This window comes from Falco cherrug, chromosome 8 (assembly GCF_023634085.1).
Source record: "Falco cherrug isolate bFalChe1 chromosome 8, bFalChe1.pri, whole genome shotgun sequence".
NCBI classification, from domain to species: Eukaryota; Metazoa; Chordata; class Aves; order Falconiformes; family Falconidae; genus Falco; species Falco cherrug.
Genome location: NC_073704.1, coordinates 6,922,692 through 6,945,171, shown reverse-complemented (window position 1 = coordinate 6,945,171; position 22,480 = coordinate 6,922,692). Strand labels below are relative to the sequence as shown.

Sequence of the window (22,480 nt, the reverse complement as noted above, 5' to 3'; positions counted from 1 at the left end):
TCACGCACTGTTATACTACAGTATTATACCCTTCAGCTATACCTTGGGGAATCATAAGGTGCCTTACGGGCACCAGTGGATTAGAAACCACAAGCACTGTAAGAGACAAAAGGATGTACTTCAATTTCCCAACCAGGGAAACTGAGGCACATGCAGGGGTGAACAATTACATGGCAAACCTGTGCATGAGCCGGAATTAAAACCAAGCTCTGCAAAGTCCTGCTGTGCTACCACGTCACCTTAAAGCCAGGAAGGAATTCTGCTCCCTCCCTGTGATATCTGCTGTGGGCTTGGCTGATTCTTTTAAGAATAAGTCCCATAGAACCATCCCTCGTCATCCAGCAGCCGTAGGAAGCCTGCGGCCCTTCCTGCAGGAGCGTTAGGGAGCCTCGGCGGGTCCGGCTCGGGGGGCTGCATCCGACGGGTGCCACAGGAGCAGCCAGCAGCTGAGTGCCTTGGCAGGCTTTGACAAACACCTTTCTGAGTGCCTCTGGGATCAAAGGATTATAAACATGAAGCACGACCTTGGGAAGGTCCATTAGAGCACAAAATCGGTATGGGAAACTTCTCCATAATTTAAGAGGGGAGAGAGCCAGAAGGGCCCCATAGACTCATTTCATAGCTCCTGAAGGCAAGCGGGGCTGTGCTTCCCCTTCTGGTGATCAGAGCCAGCCCTCCTGGGGGCCCAGGCACAAGGCACTGGGCTTACTGGGACACGTCAAGATGGGCTTTGCAGAAACAAGGGGCAGGAGGAGGCAGCCACCACAAAGAGTCTGCAGCAGTGGTGTGGCAGCACTGGCTAGGAAGGGAGGAAAGACCATCCCACAGGTTTTTGGGGGTATTATCCCACTTCCTCAGCCAGGAGCTGATCCTCCTTCACCCTGCAAGACCCAAATTACAGCGAGCGAGGACCAGGTTTCTAAGATGAGGGTCACAAGGCAGATTCAGAGTACAATTTCTCCAGTATACATAGCACTCTTAAGCAAAGTGAGAAGCTGCTGAACTCTCCTCACCTTATCAAGCTCCATGTGGGATGCTAGCAGGTTTTTTTTTTAGTACAGTACTCCTCTATTTGAGTGACCTGGAGAGGGTAAGTGAGGGGGAACTGGTTGGGTGCAGACATCACACATCTCATCGTCACTTCTCTGCCTGCAGTGGACACGTTTCCACACATCCCACCACCCAAGCCTGTCCCTCATGCAACAAGCAGATGTCCACCTCCTGTTACCATTGATGTGTTTTTAAAATTTCCACTTGGAGCCAGATTTTCAAAACCAGTCAACATCCAACATCCCAAAGGTCCAGAGAAGAAGAAACAGATGTAATAGGTTTCTCATCTTGTGTACTTCTTTCCTTCTCTCGTGCTGACAGATTGGCTCTGCGGATTAGCGGGTTTTACTCTTTGATGGGGATCTTATATGGAATATGTGGTAAGAACAAGCAGCAAAATGTTACATGACATGAACTGAAACACAAATACATGTCAAGATGGGGAGAATAGCCCCTTCATGGCCAGATATAGCATCTCCCTTTGGGTGACCTCTATATCTGGTCATAATATTGCTCCATCGGCTGAGACAGGCTGCTTTAGCATGTGGTGAACGAGCACAGAAAACAGCAGTGGAAATGGCTTACCAGATCATCTGGTCATGGCAGGGCTGATAACCAGGTATTAGCCAAGCGATGGCTGAGCAGCAGCCACATCTGCCTGCCGTGACTCTGGTCCTGGTGCCCTGTGTGGGATGGGCAAGGACGGGTTAAGCCCTGGGAGCATGGCAGGGGACCTGGCAGAGCCATGCCAGAGCCCTGGGCCACTGCAGCGCTGCTGTCCACAGGGTAGACCACACTCATGCACCTCATTGTAATGGGGAAGCAAAGTTAGCACTGAGATGCTGTGAAATTCCCATTTTTCCAGTTGGCTGGAGCCAAAAGAGCTCCTGGAAACTGCAAAAAAAAAAACCCAACCAAAACAGTGACAATGAGACCAGCAGCAGCAGCCAGAGCAGAGCATTTTACCTGGGGTTAAAGACATTGGCTTGCAAATCACCAGCTTTGCTCTAAGAGCAGCTTTGTGCTGACCTCTCCAGTCTTGGCTGGGATTTAAAAAATCAGTGGAAACAGATCAGCTCAGTATTGCTTTCTACCTGGTTTCACCTTGTTTTACATGGCAGCCAGGTTCAGAGATGAACAGGGCACAGCGATACCTTGTCTAGCTGGCAGCGAGCATCCTCCACCCCTTCTGCTTGCTGGGGAAAATAAAAAAAAAAAACCAAAACCAAAAGACAATCGGAAAATCACTCCATGATGTCTTCCTCCACCCCTGCATTTCATTTTCCTTTCCTGAGTCCCTCCCAGGCCAGGGCTGCCGCAACACTGGTGTTAGGGAAGGGCCAGCCTCTCATCTGTCAGACGTGCGTGTACACGAGCCACCGCCGCTCGCACACACCCAGCAGTTCAGCTTTTCTAAGTGGTCCTGGGCAGCTTGTCAAGCCCCAAGCTCATCTGCAGAATGTGGTTGTAATTAGGTAATTAATAACTTTGAGAAGGAAAGGAAAGGAAATAAGCTAAATGGAAGCTTTCCTTAGTGGGAGGAAATAATTATATCTGCTTTTTGATATATGAGCTGAGGTGGCTTTCTGTTCTGAAGGCAGAAACAGCATCGTGCCTGCAAAGCCACCCCTCCCCCAGGTTAGATTGGATCTCTCATGGGCACTGCTGGGTCACAGAGTTTGTCTCACCAGCCCACAAATGAGCAGCAGCAGGTTGTTGCAGATCAGAGCAAACCCCGCAGGCGACAGTGCTCCCCAACATGTTGCTGAATCCTGTCACATCCCGATAAATGGAGCAGAGAAGAGCCGATATGCAGGGCTGGGTCACCAGGAACCACATGGGAAACAGGAGTTTAGCACAGCTCCTCAGGGCTGGAGATGCTGCTGTCAGCATATGGACTTTTCGATGGTTGCATTGCTCCTGCCTATGGATTTATCATTTCACAGTGCAATGCAAAAAAAGGCTGTGACATTACCAGCCTCTGGACTTAGGCTATACATCCAAAAGTCAAAGGAATTCTTAAGCTTAAGCTGATTTGTTGTTGTTGTTGGTTTTGGATGTGCTTTGATATTGCCTAAACGTGTTACCCCAGGATGGACAGAAAACATATTCAGTTCCAGCAGGGTTTGCCTGATTTTACAGGAGGAGCCACTGTGGATGGAGTTTCTAAAGCCCATCTCGAAAGCCTGAGCATCCCATCTCCCTGTTTCGCTTGCTTAAGGGGCGGTGAGGGCCGCTCCTGATGCATCGGATCTTGCCCAGATGCTGGATTAACCATGTGGCTCCACGCTGCTGGGACCAAGGGCAGGCTTCAGCACATGGTCACAGGTGTTGGTGAATCACAGCCTTGATTCGTAGGGGAAAAGAACTTATCAAACATATCTCAGAAAGATGTCCTGTATTCAATGTATTTATTTTTCTTTTCTTTCTTTCTTTTTTCTTTTTTTCTTCTTCTCTCCAGACTGTCCAGTGTCTGAGACTGAAGTGGAATTGGGATATATCCAAGTTTGTAGCTTCTGAAACCTTAACAACCTCAAGTAAACTGGTCCAAAAGACCCCTCTTGACCTCCCTCGCTCTGAACTCTTGCGGAGCACTTAGACTGAACAGAAAACAGCACCAAAGCTAACGGTCTGAAACTTTGCAACATCTCTCCCCAAGCGACTGACCAAAGAGAAAAGAGAAGCAACATTCCTGGTTGTTCGTTATTGTTGGGTTTTGTATCTGTCTGTCTGTGTGTTTGGTCTTATTTCAGATTTATTTTTTTTTCTGAAAAATCTTAATTCAGGAATACATTTATGAGAAATCTTTGGGTTCGGATTTTGCTTCCCCTTAGCTGTATTCTTTTGTGTGTGTGTGCGTGTGTGTGTGTGTGTATTTTTTAAAGTTCAAAACCTGATTTCTTGTAGAGTAACATCAAAACTGGACCAAGGCTCTCAGAAAAAAAAAATAAGAAGAAAAAAGCCCACCATGTCCCCAGCTCCCTGCATGATTTGTTTCAAGTACAGCCTGGATTACAAACCGCCCTCCACACTCTACTGCTCTTCCTTATTGCTCCATGATTTGCTACCGCTCACCCCCTCCCTCCCCAACTTTTTTTTTTTTTTCATTTTCTGTTCTAGTGTATATGTTGCTTATTTGTTTTATTTATTGAGATATTTTTAACGAGCTAAGAGACTGCAATGTCGCTGTGTATACTGCTTCTCTTGCCAATAAAAATAAAGATGTCATGCAGCTACTGCGGGTGTGAGATTTACATTCTTGCCTGCACGGCTCCGAGCAGAAGCTGAGCTGCTTCCTTGCACCCCGCAATGTTTCGACACTCACCGGTTTGGCTAAAAGCTGTTTCCCAGGTAGTGAGCGATGGGGTGCAGAAGGTACGAGCATCACTTGTCCGGGCTGATGTCTGCCTGCATGTACCAGGAGTAGTTGGTGATTTACTTGCACCCTGGCAAAGCAGGTTTGCTCAGGCTGCAGCACCGTGGTCTCCAGTGCACCACTCCAGTAGCTTCTGCTGTCAGCAGAGCCTTTATTAAGCAAAATCCAACAAATCTCAGTATGCATCAGACCCACCGGTCTGCACGCTTGCCTTCCCCTAGAGTAATGAGTTGGTCTCCCTCATGCTTGCCGGTGGGAATGCGAAGGGCAAGCACTTCTCAACGAGAAGAGGGGCTGCATGCTGCTGTGCAAGGTGCTGCACGAGCACACCATGATGGAAAAGCTGTGCCCATGACCCAGAGAGGCCTTTGCATATAGTGCCCAGAAGAGATGCATAACCCACAACAGCCAGCTGCACTACAGAAACGGTCACCCAGAGCCGCTGATCTGCTCCTCCTTCCCTCTTACCTTCCACCCTGCGAGCAAACACTGGTGGGCTTCGTTAGTGCTCACTCACCTTCCTCCTCCGCCTTGCAGAGCCCCATCAGACACTTGGTCCCCATCAGACACACTGAAGCCAGGCTTCAATTTCCAGGTCATACATAACATGTTTAAAAATAATTAATAAGAAAACCAACAGTTTTAAAAATTACTTTAAAGAACAATCATGGATCTGGAAACATGGGTCTAAATTATCCCAAATGACCTTTTGCTCTCACACCCTTTCCTTGCTGGATTAACAACATTAATTAGCTTGAGAGCATCTGTGCTGCAATAGCGAGGTGACAGAGAGAGATTGATTAAAGGGCAGGTCTAAGGCACAGGCGGTTTGGAAGCCTCAGCATTCATTGTTGGGATTATCAACTTTGCAAAGCAAGAGGCAAACCAGATCTTTGTAAGAAAGATCTGCTCAGAAATTGGCAGGGAGTGATGTACTGGGAGAGACGGGGGAGAAAAGATGGTGAAGGATAATTGACTCTGGGGAAAAAAAACAAACCCAACAATGCTGTGGTGTCTAGAGCCATTAAAAAATAAATCATGTCATTCCATCTAAACTAACTTCAGAGAAAAACATTTTAGCATGCCAAATCAAGAACATACATGTGTGTATCAGATGCATTAATTGCCTGATAGGTTTCAGAGCTTGAACATCAAATGTTTATTTTAAAACAAGTGCAGTTGCATAGAGTAAAATATATCACATCCATTAGAAGCTCTTACTTTCTTAAAAGTAAATGACATCTCAGTCTGGACTTTTGGTACCAGCAGAGCCAAAAATGCCATTTAAGAAGGTGAACTTAACAGATGTCACAAGATGCAGCATGTCACACAGCAAACGGGATTATTCTTTTTTCCCCAGGGTATGTGCGTTTGTGTGTTAGTTAGTGCAACTTTGTGAATCTTTAATGATGCTCCAGATTGCGTCAAACTGATTTCACCATAAGGAATGACATTTCTCCATGCCTGGCCACCTAAATTCAACTTCAGCTTTATTAAAGGCTTGTCAGAAGAGCCTGTTGTGCAGCTCCACTCTCCCAGGACATGAGCAGGACCAGGAGGAGATGGTCAGACCTTCCCAAGCAGTTGCCACCATAGCTGCTATCTGCCTGCCTTCATGCTACACGGGGTCTCCAAGCTGCTGAACCCCACACTCCCATACCATGCATTCAAGGACCTGTCACGGTAGATCAAAGCATTTGACCTCTCTCTCTGCAAAGTGCACTAGCAACTACTAGTGAAAATAAATGCTCACCAGCACTCACGGGTACCTCTTCCATGAATTCTGGGGGTTAGCCCAGGCTCCTGTGGGTGAATGGCCTGGGAGAGGTAAATTTGGAGCCCAGAGGTATGCTGTGACATTTTTTTTTTCAGGCAGAAAAAGTAATAACTGTAAAATCTGCTCAGGCCAGCCAGCGAACAGCCGTGCCCTGGGGCTCGGATGAGTGGTTTCAGTTCCTGAGGGAAGCACTAAGGCTATCAAACACTCCAAAAAGTCCTGACAATTTGAGAGCTGCAAACTCTCCGGATAACAGATTTTTAACAGAAAAAAAACATTTGAATTGATGAATAGAAAGACACGTGTTTCAATCAGCTGCTGAAAAGGCTTTTCATCTTGTGCGAGTTCGTCTTACACGAGCTGCAGCCCGCAGCCGGTGATGTGGGTCAGTTAGGAAGAAGCTGAAGTAAAAGGTAAGACTCAGACCCTAAAACTGCAGCTGTGTTGTCATGCACAGGACATAACATCGATATATTTGCTTTTCTTTTTCATACGTAGGAGTTTTATATAATAATAATACTAATATAATAGCATTTATCACACCGTTCACCCAAATTCCCAAGGGGATTAAATGAATCCTTCCCAATCCCACCCCTGCATGAAACCTCAGTGCCCTGTGAGAGATGATGAGATGTGCCCAAGGGCAGGGACAGACTGTCTTGTGCAAAAGAGAATGCAACAAAAAGAAACCCTTAATGCAGCAGGCTTAGTTGCAAGCGATAGCTCCCAACAACAGGGTTGCTCCTCCGTGGCGGCACGCACGCACACGCGGAGCCTGGCTAAATACTGGTCCTGGACCGTTTAGTCTCTGCATACGTGAAAGGCTACAGAAAGCACCCAGGGCATGCTATTTTGTGCAGGGGTCCAGCTAACAAAGCAAAATATTCACTGAAAAGAAGCGAGGCACTGAGGTAGTGATGTAAAGCATACCGATACCTTTATATTTTTTAGGGTTTTTTTACTCGATTCCAGCTCTACTTAACACCACCAAACCCCTCTATTTTCAAAACAGGGGGGAAAAGTCTTCAGCTGCCACTCACATTTTCAGCTAAAGTCCTTGATACAGACCAAATGAAAAAATAATTAAAACCTCCCACCCTAAAATGAACAAATCCAAACCCCAAGTCCCATCCCTTGGGATCTCTTTTCTCCCTGGCCTCCCCCAAGGCCACCCCCTTTTCATGCAACTGGGGGACGCTAACAGCAAGGAGGGACTGGGGAAGGGGGAAGCACTGAAAATTTTTCCCAGTGATGCTTGTAAACTTGGAGCCCTCGCTTTGGCTGGGACCACCCAGGCACCATTCCTGGGATGGCAAATTCAGCCCCCCTGGAAGAGTGACAGCAAAGAGAGGTCTATGTTGGTTAGCATCATCTCAGCGCTGAGACCTCGGCTAGGGGAGCTTGCATCCCACCCAAACCCAGGAGAGGAGGGAGCCCCTGAGCCTTCAGGACACCTACGTGCAGTCAGCTGTATGATCAGGACAATGATAAATCTTCTATTTACTGCTGTTACGAAGCGTAGTGACAAAGTGGCCTTTATCAGGTCTTTTATCACGATAAAAATTGTACCCAGAAATCACAAGTGATGTGAAAGATTTTTGCTGAAACTAATCTTGTGTGTCACCTGGCCAGGCTTGAGGAGCAAAGCATTGCAGGTAGTCATCTCCCATAGGGCACAACCCTCGTTCCAGTACGGATGTGGCCTCCATCCGTTCTGCCCAGCTTTGCTCACAGCATTGACCAGAAACGCCCTCAGGTGTTTTGAATGAGGGCTCTGTTCACTGCTGGATTCATCCAAACATGGGCCTCAAAAGCCACGGATGGCTTCTGGATGCCTGGAGTTTGGAGATCCCTTCCAAAGTGCTCACTGAGAGGAGAGGTTGCAACTACAGATACCAAGAAGCAATGCCCACCACCCCAAGAAAGCTTCACCAGGGTTTTCCTGGGGCTGGGTGCTGAGCCCCACCTGGCCAACATGCACAGTGGTTGGGGAGGAGCAGACCCTTCGGGCCCTTCTCCATCTTCTCCAAGCAGGCAAAACCCCTGTCAGCAGCTGCTTCAGCAGCAAGCAGATGGGCTGCCGGGAGCCACCAAAGGCAAAAGGAGATGTCAAGCCCAGCAGGATACCCTCTTCCACAACCCATCCCTTCCTCACTCGGGCAAGCTCTCTTCACAATGCATTAAAAATGGTGAGTTTCTGTCTCACCCTTAACCCTTTCTCCCCCTTCTAGCACCAAATCAGTAGCCAAAAGCTGGTCACCCCAAGACGAAGCAAATGCCCTACATACCAGCACTTCACCCATGTTTTAATGGAATAATTCAAGCCGATGTAGGGTTTTGAGCTGTATCTCGATGCTTTTTGTGGTTTCGATGCCATTCCACTTGCCTTTGTAGTCTCAGAATTTGTTTTGAGCATGGTAAAGTGCACTCAGCCCTTTTATGATTTCCTGTCTTGTTTCAGAGCCCTGCACTGAAAGACTTTAGTTGCCTCCTAAATCTTTTTCCAGAACTCTCCTGTCACTTTAAATATTGGCCAGCATTTTGTTAGCTTCAAGACTTTGAAATAATATCAAAGTAAACCTCAAAGGAAAATAACGCAGTAAAGAGTTAGGTTGGAGCTTAATTCATATTTAAATAAAGATCTTTCACTTCAGCTTGGGTTACTGTGTAAAATAACTGGGAGCAAATGGAGCTTTTAAAGTCCTTATTCCCCCGGGGGGTCTATTTTGAAATGATCGGTAAGCCTACCAGGCAGCAGAATGAAATTGCCTTCCCATGAAAAATTCCTTACCGTTGGGAAGAAAAAAACCTTGAAGTTCTCCAGAATCAAGATGGACTTTTTTCCTCCCTCCCCTCCTGATCTGTGATCCCGGAGGACGTTTGCAAATGGTGCTCTCTCTCCCTGCAGGCAGACAGGAGCGTTGTCAAAGCCTTTGCAGAAGGAAACAAGGAGCTAGGGACGCATTTGCAAGTCAAAACATAGATTTTTCTTTCTGGGTTTTTTTTTTTGTTGTTGTTGTTTTTTGTTTTTTTCTCCTGGGGTGGAACCGCACATTTTCTAAGATGCAAACAGGAGATATCCCCCTTTCCCCCTCCCAGACTGCTAGTTTGCAGGGAAGAAGGAAGGAACCAGGGGCTGGTTTCCAGCGAACCTTAGCACCTGACAGGGATTTGTACCAGACCACAAGGGCAGATTTGCAGGCTGACCGCGCAGCGCAGGTATGTTTGCAAAAGCAGCCAAGCACACAGCTCTCCTTGACTTTATCAGGGGATCTCCTTTGAAATCTGCCTTTAAGCTTCACATCCTGCTGCAGCGCGGAGCAGAAGCAGTGATGGATTTTGCCTTCCACATACCCTCTGCTTTTATTTCTTATTTCCTATTCAAGCCCCAGGAACAGTGGGCGGGAGGGACAGCTTTTGTGAACGCCAGCAACTCCGGATCTGCCAAAACCCAAAACAAAGGCTGTGAGAAAAATATTTCTGCAGGAAGCATTTGCTGAAACATGATTCATTTCTTTAAGATAAGTCATATTTCCTCCAGCCAACACTTACAAAAGGGTTAGCCTCCCTTATCCGTGCTCCAGCCTGGATGATGAATACGGCCAGAGCATGTGCTTCCAGTTGAGCCTTTGCAATGCTGGTGTGCTCACACCGCGCTCGACGCGTGGCATGCTGGCGTAAGTCTGCTCTCATGCAAAGGTAGTTTGAGGCTGAGGACTTGCCTGGTTTGCTCTGGGTTTTTCCTTATTGTCAGTGTCATGTCCTCCCCCTGTAGCAAGTCACGCTGCTGAAGGGGACTCTCCCCCCCAGCTTCACACCACCACTTCAAGCAGCATTGTTTTCAACCCGGGTCGGACATCCCTGCCTTGGTCGCTGCGGCTTTTTCACCAGCTACTAGAAACAATGGGCTCAGTGGGTCATTCGCAGTTCATCACGTCTTTCAGTTGTCCGGGTAGTTATTGGAAAAAAACATTCCTGTTTTGCACATGGCCACAAGATACGTAATGAAATTTCCTAACATCCCTTATTTCAGAAACCTCTTTCAAGAGCGGCCTGCCAGACTGCAGCTTGCTTTCCCAAATTAGTGATCTGGTGGAAACTCAGCAGGAACTGGGCGAGGGACCAGCTGGCATGGCCTGGGCGACGCGCGAGACAGCAGCTCGCAGAGCGCCACGGGAGGTCGGGACTTGCGCCACCATGCCCCGTCCCACCAGGGTCTGGCACCAGGGCTCAGCTCCAGTACCTGCACCGCTGGGTTTTTGGACCTTGACTCCTGTCTTCCAGCAGCCCTTTGCTTCCTCACTCATGGCATGAGGAGCTGGCTGAGCATCTTCTTCCTTCTTGCCCCAGCAGGGGCTGGGGGCTTTGCAGGGCTCTCCATCCAAGCAGCAGGCAGGGCAAGTCCTGGTGGGAGGATGGGCCCAAACACTGGGCAGGGAGCTCCATGGGACAGCCCCTCTCACCACGCCGGTGTGGCGGACACCGGAGTTGGCAGATCCCATCCACGGGGCCAGCCTCACATCTGCTGCACCCAAGCATGAGCCTCACACATGGCAAACCGTGGCCGCTCTTTAGCATCCATCCAAGATGAGGCCGCTGACCTCCATATTTTCTCTGCTTTTTCTCCACTGCTTACCCCTGGACACCTCTAACCTGCTCCACTGGTCTCCACCAGACCACATTTCATCAGAGCTTCCTCTATGCAACAGTGACTATCATCACAGGCAGTGCCTGTTGGGCCCTGTGGCCACCACCCTGCCCCACCAGTGCCACCTTCCCTCTAACAGACATGTGGCACCAGGCTGTAGTGCCTGGTAGGCATGAGGACATCTGACCTCAGACAGCTCCTTGCGGTTCGGTGGGAGTGATGCGAGGCAAGGAGCTGTGGTCTTTTGGTGGCCTCAGGTGGGATGCCAGGAGAGATACAGCTGAACGGGGGACAGGCGAGTACAGGAATGCTGTTTGCAGCCCCACTCCAGAGAAAGGTGGATAAGTTTGTGCCAGCACTCAATTTTTAACATCTTGGCTATGAGGTGAAGCTGATTTCCTTCCAATTTATGTTCTGCTTGGGGTTTTTTTTGTGTGTTTTTTTTTTTTCCTGGGATACAATAAGTCAGAGGAGTTGGCTGGAGAGATGTTTGTGTGAGTTATTACCTGGCTTGCTCTCCCCGCAGGCAGATCTTCCCATGACCCCTCGCTCAGCAGCAATGGGGCTACATCATCACCATCAGCTACACCCAGGTATTGTGCCCCACGCCACCACCGTGCTTCTCTGGGTGCATTGGAACAGCTGGGGATGCCTGGTGGTTCATGGCCTGCTCACGCTGGGGTTTGGGCTTGATCTTCAGTCACCGGTCACCACCACAGAGCATCCTTGTCTCATCAAGGTGCAAGGACAAGCTCAGCTACCGAGGGAACTTGCACCATCCAAAAGCCAGCAGAAAAATAACTATCTATCAAATCTTGAGCCTCAGCCTTCTCACATTCTGGCAGTTGGCTGAGATGGGATGAGATTTGTCCCTACTGGAGAAACAACACTGAGCACTAACTTCCACAGCCATGAAAAAGGAACCACGAGTGCGAAGGAAGAGAGAGGAGCCGAGGAAGAAGAGTATTAGCATGCAGTACGGAAAGGAAGGTAAGCTAAGCCCTGCCTGCTCTTACAGACCACACGTAAATACCTCGGCGTGGAGATGGATGGCTCATTCAGGTGTCAGCTCAGACCCACATTCCGTATACCTCAGGTTATATATTTCATTCAAGCTAAACTCTGCTTCTCTGCACCGGGACCTCAGCATTGCTTTTATAAGCCCGTATTGTTAATGCTGCATTAAAATAGAATTACATCAACAATGCCAATATTTTTGTTGCAAACACTGCAGGAGCAACGTATTCCCACTGAAGCAGTGAGAAGATAGTTTATGTTATTAAAACCTGCTCTTTCCTGCTAGTTCTTTGCAAGAAATTCCTCAAAATGTCCATCAGATCTGCAGAGTTCTCTGCACACCTCCGCAACTCTCTGGGATGAGTGGGACCGAAGCCCTCGGTGGGATCTGTCCCTGCCCTACCCTCCAGCTCCCGTCCTGTGCAATGTGGTGCATGGGGTCTCCTCTGTCTGCATCCCACCCCTCCCCACGATGGATGATGTTAGGGTATTAGGCGAGGAAGAGCATGACAGATAAAGGCAAAAAGCTCTCTGAAAGGGGGCTGCAGACCATCCCCAGCCCTGCTAGGGGCAGCCACTCGAGGCAGGATGGGGGGAGTCTGGCCCCAGCACCACAGCACAGCACAGGCTGGGAACGGCTACCTCTGGTACAGCTCTGCTGGGCTGTAATCAGATCTTACTCCACTGAACCTCATGCTGTGACATGTTTATATGACCAGACCCTTTCCCCTTCATTAGTATTGGGGTCAGGAGAAGCCAAAGGTCAGGCTTGAAGCCAATGATTTCACTTCTAAACAAAACCATTGCCTCTCTCTACCTTCCTCCTCAAAGAGCTTGGCCATAAATTTTCATTTAGTAGCACCAAGTTGACCACCCACCCCCCCCCCCCCACCCCCGCCATTCCCTTTAACAAGAGGGTTATTTCATTCCCCAGAAGCAGAGGGCAGTTCCTTACTACCCCACGTCTCAAGCTATTTGGGCAGCTTTGGCCAGTATCCTGCCCCGTGCTCCGATTTACAAAGTGCCAGTCAGAACTGCTAGAAAAATAAAGGTGGCAGAGACGCGAAACTGCCCGGTTTTAATGGCTCTGCCACCCGTGTGGCCACAGTGTCAGTGCCCCGTTTGACGTGCTGGGGGCTGGAAAGTGCAAAACCAAACCCCGCTGTCAGAAATGTAAGTGCTTTCTTTGCTTTGAAGAGAAAACAAGGAAAAAAAAAAGCGGAAAATGCAGCTGGCTTTCAGGTTTGCTGCTTGCGCTTATTTGTATCCTAGAATCCAGCTAAAGCTCAATGTCAAAGAGCAAACCAAACTGCACGAGCCAAAGTGCAAAGCATCTGTGTTTCTCCTTGGGAAACTGTGTCCTGGAGAGGAACGGCGCTTGCTGCAAAGCCCCTCTGCCCTCCGCTGCTGCGGACAGCTCTGAGTCTCCCCAAAGGTTCCGCTTTACTATAGCTTTTACAAATCCTGCACTCTCTCATTGCACTTTTCCAGTGGTGGTTCCCAGTGCCTGTTCATCTGACAGCACCTGCCTGTCCCGGGGGAAGTTTCGGAGCTCAGCTGGCATGGGAAAAGAAATTGGCTCCTGCCACACATTGAGGAGGCAATTTAGACAGCCAGATTCGAAAGAGGCTAAGGGATTTGGGTGCTCACATTCTGCTGAAAGCAAGGAGCTGCTTTTCACAGCTGCCTGTGAAAATCCCACTGGGACAACCTGACCCTTCCTGGAGCTGAATGCACTTTCTGCCCTGGGGCTGCAGGTTCACATCCCACAGCAGGGGTCAGGGTTAAAAGCATGTTTGGTGGTTTCAGCTGGGTCTCAGCTCCCATCCATCACACTGAAACAGGACAGTTCAAGACCAGTGGGTGATTTCTGAGCCATGGGGTTCAACTTCTCCAGTGTCTTACCACAGCTTCAGGCTAGGGGTGCACATCCTCCTGCATCAGCCTGGCCAGGGACCAAACTGTTGTGGATGACTGCCCAGCAGTTGCTGCAATCCCTGCATAGCACGATGTTTTTATTTATGTCCTGGTGAGGCATAATCATAATAATGGTGAGCAGCTGCCCATCACAACCAACAGTGAACTTGCTAACAGAAGCACCTATAAATCCCGCCCCCCAACCAGAAGCGAATGTGTGCATCTCCCACCCAACACGAGTGGTGGGGTCATACCCAGCTGAGCTGGCATTGCTTTTCCAGCCCACTCGGCCAGGGCTGTTAAGGAGAACTTCCCCTGACTAGGTCATCCTCACCTCCCCAGCCTTGCTCAGCATGAGGGATGGTGCCCGTGGGTTGGTGCCATCATCTGGATACAGCTGCAATGAAGAGGAGGAGAAGAGGTGGGAGGAAGAAGACTGGGAAAAGGACAGATTTGGCATTGTCCAAGTCAGGGTCTAAGCCTAGTTCCCTCCTAGCGCTACAGATGGGTGTAAGTGGGACCATGCTGCTTCCTCTAGTGGGTTGAATAAATATAAAAGCAGCAAAAGCATACACCACCTGCACCTTACCTACCCTACATCATCTCTGGTGCTCACGGCAGATCTTCAGGGGGGAATTTTCCCAGATGATGCCCTAACAAAAGCAGCAGCAGTTGAGACTGAGATCTCTGCCATGCTCAAAAGGCTCAGAAGCTGAAATGGAGCTGTGAGTGATACTCACTCTACCTTCCTCAGGCTTCCACGCTTGGAAACGGGGCTGGAACACACTCACATATGTATCATCTCTTCCAGGATCTCCAGGACTGTCTGGTCTACCAACACAAACATACCATTGAACCTGAAGGAAAATCAGGCTGTGGATTTTGGCTAGTGGCAGAGGGTGGGTTCTTTGCTCTGGGCTTGCATCCTGTCCTGGAAGTCACACAGTCCCCAACCTCCAACTTTCTTGCAAAACTGAAAAGCAATCCCAGCCCAGGATAAAAATAAAGGGTCCATGGGGCCCTGTCACTCTGGGGTCAACTGACGCAGTGGACGTGCAATCAAGCTCCTTCATATAATTTTTCCACCGCCTTTTACAGGCTGGATCTGAAACGGAGCCAAATGACGAGCAGGGGGGGATAACGAATCATGAGCCTGGGGTTTCCTTTGTACAGTCAAAATCCCAAGCCAAGTCCTGCTGGCTGGGATGTTCCCATTATCTTGCAGGATAGAGCACTGAGCTCCGATGGGCTCCTTCCAAAACCCCATCCGCTGTGATGGAGAGCAACCTGCCCTGACTCAACGCCTGACTCCTTCTGGGATGAGGAGGGGGGATGAGCTTGGTTCCCACAAGGAGCGGAGGAAGCCTGTGAGGACCCTGTCGAGGCACTGCTCAGCTTCCCTCTCTTCGGAGGAGGCAGCGGTGTCTCCATACCGACCTCTGCACCTCCCACACACACTCTATGCCTGTCCACCCTTGTCATGCTTTTGGCTCCCCTTGAGCTGACACTGCCAAGGTCTTTGCAGAGCTCTCGCAGCATTGGAGCGGAGTGACTTCCCACTCGCAGGCGCTGTCTCTGCCAGGATGGCTCTGGAGGAGCTCTGGATCTTGGCTCTGGAAGAGCTGGCGGCTGGGGACCTGCTTGGATGAGGTGCAAGGGACACGCAGGTGGTCGGTGCTCAGCCCCAAGTGCCTGGACAACCCGTGCTTGCGTTGTGCTCGTTGTCATGGGTTGGGCCACCAGCCTGTAGGCACAGGTGGGATCTCCCTCGGTGAGCCATCAGGGCGCATCCATCCTTAGCTAGCTGGCGCCCCGTTCCAGCCGGGTTTTGCAGTGTGTGGATGACTGCATCCAAGATTCATTAATGACCCAACTCCGTGTTGCTGTTTCAGATTAAATTGTTCCCAACGCTATGCATTGTTATTTGGGAAATGTATGAATTTTTCCCATATGTCTTTGACCTATAAAATGAACATCCCTCACAACTAAAAGGTTATTGCCAACTACGACGTGTTTTCATTTCTCGTCTTTAAGCACATTTCATGGTTTGCCAAAACTTTTTAGGAGGCTGAAACTGAAGGCCTTGACTCAGGAAAGCACTTCAAACATGTGCCAAATAGGACTTACGCGCATACTTGCATCTAAGCACATGCTACGGGCCTGTGCTGGACGGAGATGCTTTCCCAAACCGGTGCCAAAATCTATCTTCCTCTTCATTAACTCCTAGGCTCTCAGATTCTGTCCTCAGCTTTAGTGGCCACCACCTACAGGTGAAATTTGGCTTGCAGATGTATAGCTCCTAGATTGCAGAGAGCAGCTAATTATTTGAGGATTGCTGGCTGGGGCTTTGGGAAGCCATAAAAAGCCAGAGTAGGTAAAGGTGGGTCATGTTATTTAAATGGGTATTTTAAAAATACAACAATTTGCAGGAATTTCATGGAGTGGTTGGTTTTAACAACAAAATCTGGAAAAAATCAAGAAGGCATATTTCAAGTGTTTCTAAATGAGATCTCTGAAAGGACTTTGATTAAAAATTTCTCTTTTCTAATTTTACAATATAAAATGGTCAGTGTCCAAGTAAAATACTTCATTCAGGCCGACTCAAATATCTTGCTTGACAAACAATGTCTCTTCGTTCTTTTTTTTTTTTTTTTTAATTTTGGTTTGCCAGAAATTTCCAACATTTCATTTTTCAGTTCATCCTAAATCAGTATTTCAACTTTCTGAAATTTTGCTGCTAGAGAAGTCAGTGCTCGTATATCTAAGCGTGTCCCAAGAACTGAAAGCACAGCTGGGTAAATAAAAAAGTCCAACTCTAAAGTTCATCTTTAAGAACTTGCCAGTCATCTGGGAGGAATTCAAGCTGCAGCAGATACCATGGGTGTCAAAAGACAAGGGAATCTGTACTCCACTTCCAGGAAAGAAGTATTTCATAGTTACAAGGAAAAATATGGGATGGAGACCAGCCCCCACCACCCGGAGCTTTCAGCATTCTTACCTGCACTGCAAAATCCCCAAATCAAACCTCTCCTGCAACACGTCTTTTATCTCCGAAGCACCACTCTGCATGAAAGAAAACCCATATTCTGTTTCGACACATTTCTGGCATAGTTAAGCTGTTAACCCACGGAGCGCGGCTCTCGCAGAAGATGTCTGGGATGGGAGTGGGTGGCTGCAGCTTCCCTCTTGCAGGCTGTTTGAGTGCAGGGCTGCAGTCCAAGGCAATGGACAACCACAACAAGGCTTCACCATGCTAATTTCCAGCTACAGAGAGCAGGCAGAGCACTGTGTTTAGTTAATGGCCATGCGTGACTTACCCCACCATGGGACCTTAGGAAAGGCTGCCATGAGGTAAGATGCAGGACCACGCAGTTGGATCCACACGGCGATCCCTGCTGCGGGAGCGTGGTGCAGTGCATGGGCCGAGCGGAACGGTGGTGGCAACTCAGGAGAAGCTGCCTGCGGTGGCTGCTCTGCTGCCCAGGTTAACCAGCCTGTGCCAAGGGGGGAGCGACCACCCCACATTTTCCTCTGCTGGGACCCTTCACCTCCTGCCCTTCCCCAGTCCCTGCCTCCTGGGCTCTGGTCGTGTCCTTATCCTCCAGCCCACCCCACTAAGCCAAAATTCCCATTGCAGCCCCCCTCAGCTTTGCCAGATTACCCTTCTGGTCTTTCTTGACACAGAGAACTGGTGATGGCCGGTAGCACAAGAGTCACCCTGTGTCTGCAGCTCTGGCCCCATCCCCCCAGACAAGCATTGCCCTCAAATGCAAATCATGGAGTAAAGACAATGCTGGACTTTGTGTGAAATTAAATCTGAAGTTTTTATCTCAGCAAGGCAGGGGTCAAGCAGAGTCATTTGGCAAGCCCCACCATCAGATCTGCTGGCCCCGCTCCTGAGCACACAGCTTCAAGACTGCTTTAAAAGACATGAGCACAACGATCACCCAGCATCTCACCTCCGAGCCCAGCCTGAGCACGCCGGAGAGGTGGTTCTTGGCCAGTGTGCATCCCCAGGCAGCGCTTTGGAGATGGTCTTCACCATGCACATTTCTCACATCAGCAAAGTAACCGGAGCTCTTCCACCCATATGGCTATTATAGAACAAGATGGCCAACATAGCCAACATAGAGGGGAAAAAACGCCCAAATCACATTTTTTTTGATCCTCAAAAAGTTTGGTCACTCCTGAAATCAATTAAAAATGAAGAGGTTTTAATGGGGAGTTGAAAGCAGCAGTAGGGTGGGTCACTTGTTTTTATTCCTATTGTCAAATGGTAAAATCATTCTCTTATTTAAGATGTCAAAAGCCTGTGAAGCAAACAAACAAAGCCCAAAAGCGCCAGCTTCCCAACACCCGACCACAGTGAGGCATTCATGGACACGAGGAAATGGGCTGCAAAACTTGCTCAGAAAAATAAACCTCCCTGAGAAGGGCTTTGCCAAAGTTAAAGGGGAAAAGAGGTTAAGAGCATTTGTGGGAAAGAGTGCTAAAAGGGAAGGATAAAAGAGACCAAAAAAAAACCCCCCAAAAAACCCCTAAAAAAAAAAAAAACACCAAAAAACCCAGGAGGAAAAAGCAGAGGGAGAGGGGACTGGGGCTAGGGCTGTGCCAGTCAGGAGGGATTTGGCCGGATGATGGTTTTACTGCATTTAAATGTGTAAGATACACTTTGATTAATTCTAGTAGACTACACCAAAGTCATACTTGCAACTCCCAGCGAGCTAATTACGGAGAAGAGGCGGACAGTGACTCATGTTGGAAACTTCCCAACTTCCAAAGGGAAAAAAAAGAAAAAAAAAAAAAAAAGAAAAAAAAAAGAAGAATCTCAGTGCTCAGGCAACCACCACATGGTCCCTGGACCCATGCTGGGACAAAGGTCGGGGCAGGCATGGCTGCGGGGAAGAAGCACTGGCCAGGCTGTTCCCAAGGAGGTCTGGCAGGGGACCCCCCCGCCAGGAGGATGGGGGGGCATGGGCAGGGGTCTCTGGCTGTGGGGTGCCTCTCCAGGGCTGGGTTTGCCCCAGCATCTCTCCAGCCGTGCAGGTAGGGCAGCTGTTTCACTCAGTGCTAATCCCATCACTGGAGGCAAGGATGCTGCCATCCCAGAAGAGATGACCCCAGAGAGACGTCAGCGAGGTCTGCCCTAGGTAGGACCTTTCTCCTCCCTGACACTGAAAACACCTTCTGCCAGGTGAAACGCAAGAGGGTAGGAGCTGGGGGATTGCTACGTGTGCCCCTGCCTCTGCGACCACCCTGTCACCAAGCCTTCCAAAGCCAAGCCCAGCTGAAGTGCTGGAGCCGCAGTCTTGCAGAGACATGGATGGAGCCCACCAGCTCTGGGTTGCATGAAGGCCAGCTTTGATGGGTCACAGAAAGAAAAACAGAGCCACAGACCCCGTGTTAAGCCTCAGGTGCCCTGCTCAGCTCCTGCGTGGTGAGGAGCTCCCTCCCCTCTGTTCATGAAATATTTAGCAAGAAGGAGATGCACACAGGCACACAGATGTTTGCTCAGCAATGATTACCGCCAGCTCCAGAACATCTCTCGGGGCAACAGTGGAGAAACTAAGGGGGGGTCTTTGCCTGATATTTATTATCCCATCTCAGCTCTGTTCTCATCTACTCAGTTTTAACTCTCTGAGAAGCTGACAGCATCAGAAACCAAAGCGAGAGCATCAGATTAACAACATCTTTCTTCTGCAGGCTTTCAGCCACATGTTTGAATTGGTTCAGCCCATGAGCAAAACTGAAACCCCGTAATCTTACAGGCTCGAGACAGAGATGGGGGGATGGAGACAGCAGATTTAATGCCTTGTAGCCAACTGTAGTTTCATTTCTTTAGCAAGAAAAGAAAATTACTTTTTTTTTTTAACTATTTGCTTATGTATTTTTTTAAAGAAAGCAAGAAAGGAAGCTGCAGGGTGTGACCCTCATCTCTACCACCCTGGCTCTCAGCTCAGATTGCATCTTGGCAATGCCAGGGACATGTTGCATGGGCGCGTGTCTCTAGACCTGAGCAGGAACCCATCTCATGGCCTTCAGATGGCATTAACAAGCCATTACTCTGCAACACTGTGCTCCTCTCTGTCTCCCGGACTCCACCACAGACCCAAATGGCTCCATAACCACTAGAGGGGGGTGGAAGGTAATTAGTTGCGAAGATGATTTCCTCCTGTTGCATCCTTTTGGGAAACACAGGTGTTGGTGGGGTGGGGAGCTCTGCAGTTCTGGGCAGGGTATGGACGTCCACCACACTGCAAGTTCACAGCATCCACATGAGGAGGTTTTCCCCACTGTCCATGGCACCAGTATGCTGCTGAAGCAACCTTCAAAGTGGAGAAGCCATGTGGGATGTCAAAGTTATTCTACAGAGAGGGCTGTTGTGACACTGGTTGGGGAACGAAACCCCTCGGGGTTCTCCCTTTGGGGAGAGAAAATTCAGCAAACCACAGGTTGGAGAGCTGCAGAAACAGCTATGAAATGCAAAGACGGGACAGCACAGACGGCATGAGAAGGAGTTAAAGGCAACCTAATTCAAAATGTATGTGATCGCCCATGCCTCGGCCGCCTTCCAGAGAGGTTGCAACACCCTGCAAGCCAGCGATCCTGCACTGCACGCCTGGGGCAGGCGTCTTGTGGAGATAAGAATCAAGCTGCTCTGCAAGATTCATGTTTTCTGGGAGGCCAAGAAAGTGGAGCAGCCACTTGGTGGGAGGAAATGCTCCTTTGGGCAAGAGGAACCTGCTGCAACCTCAGGAGAGGATGAAACCTTGTGCCTCCTCCACCCATCCTCCTCCTAAGTCAAGAATGTACAGACAATTTCGCCTGATGACCTGTGAGATCTTCTAAGGGTGAAATAAACCATTTTCCTGTTGGAAAAACAGACTTTTAAGAAAACAAGGGTATGGTAACATCCATTTGGAAGTTTTCCACTGGGAAACATCACAGGAGTTGTGCTTTTGGACTCCCCACATCTTTCCTGCTTTCTGATTCATGCCATGGGACAGCACCTTCTGTCCCCAGCATGCGGCTGGGCTCCAGCAGTGTCTCTCCTGCTTCACCAACGAAGAGACACAGGGCACCAAGGAGAAGAAGACTCCAGGTGACAGGATGGCCATTTGCCTAAAAGCAGATGCCAGTGCTGACCCAGAGCATGTCAGCATGGCTTGATCTCCATAACCCATATTGTCTCTGAAGTTCATTAATATAAATAAGTGGAAGCACATCACTTGAAAACTCCATTGAAGTTGTGTGTAGATGGGGTAGGTAAGGCTCTCCCTGTCACCAAACCACCCACAGAACCCTTCAGGATGCTCAAAAGCAAAACACAACCCTCTGCAAATGTCCAGCTTGGCCTTCTTAACTGCCACAGCAGGGAAAGGGTTAGTCAGGAGCTATGTGAGGCCAGGTCCATATTTTTGGCTCCCTTAGCTCACCCTTGCCTGATGATGTCCAACAGCATCCACAGGGCACAGGTACTGTGGGCTAGAGGCCACCACCACAACTCCATGTCCTCCTGGTCCCTCTGCTGTCTTGCTGTGGGGGCTTTAAGGCCAAGGGCCACTCCTGTCCTGCACGTATTGTTCAGATGTTCTCCTAGACCATGAGCATGGTGGATCATGGACAAAAAGCTGACACCTCACAGGGCATGGCAACATCTGCATTGGTGTTTTTCCTCTTGGTGGGGAGCTGCTGCCTGCAGGCAGTCAGCCTCAGGGGAGAAACCTGCAGGCTTTCAGAGACGCTGCTTGCTCTGCCTTCTCACTTCCTACTCTCTCCAGTTTCCCCTCCTTGCTATTGCAGGACAGAATGCTGATGATTAGGATTCAGGTCCTAATGCTGACAGGATTAGGTCCAACCCCAGTTAGTCATTTCCCAGTAATTAGCTTGGGTTACCAGAGAAAGGACACCAAATGTTTGCTCAGGTCGCTGTTGAGACTCCCAGCCACAAGTGTGCCGGGAGAAATGGGCAATGCTGGTGTGTGGGGTACAAAGCCACATGAAAGCGGCACAGTCCTCTGCTCGGAGCTGGGAGACAGTGCCCTGCTGCCCTACAGCGCTTCTCTAGCACCCAAAACACTCTGTGGGTTTTCCTAGGGGACCATAGGAGCCCATGCCTTTGGTGCCCGACCCGGTCCCTCCTAACGCTCCCGTTGCCTGTTGGGATGTCTGTGCGTTGCCCATGATAAGGCTGCCTGCAGTGATACATGCAGGCACACACATGCTGCATCACATCGATCATTAGAGAACTGACAAAAGATGAAACCCATCTGAAGCTGCCAACATTTCACTATCACGTAAAGTTCCTTGAGCCTCTGCTGCCTGGGCCCTACAAGCAATACCATCCTGCAAACAGTTCCATCCTATAATCAATATTATCCTATAGGCAATATTGTCCTCTAACCACTACAATATAGCATAGCTCAGTTTAACCTCCCACCGTGATGTTCCCTGGGTTGGGCTGGCCTGAATGCCCATTTATCCAGGGAAAACACTGGGCTCTGGGTAGGAATGAGAGTAAGATGAGCAGATGCTCTGCAAACACAGCAAAGCACAAAATATTTGGCATGGGAAGAACGGAAAGCGTGAGGTGCAGGAGGTACCTCACAGCACATTTCAGGCGGCACCCTTCAGCTCCACCAGAGATGTGGGCCACGTCTGCCCGTTCCTCTGAACAAGCGCTGTGCCTAAGCCA

The 22,480-nt window shown here is 49.3% G+C and overlaps 1 protein-coding gene across 1 annotated transcript in view; it reads left to right on the top strand.

Moving 5' to 3' along the window:
• Positions 1 to 4,301, top strand: part of TWIST2 (twist family bHLH transcription factor 2) — a 37,983-nt gene extending 33,682 nt beyond the window's left edge. The window contains exon 2 of the mRNA XM_005437578.4: positions 3,512 to 4,301. The gene's annotated coding sequence lies outside the window, so the exon portion shown is untranslated. The remainder of the gene's footprint in view (positions 1 to 3,511) is intronic.
• The last annotated feature ends 18,179 nt before the right edge of the window (positions 4,302 to 22,480 follow it).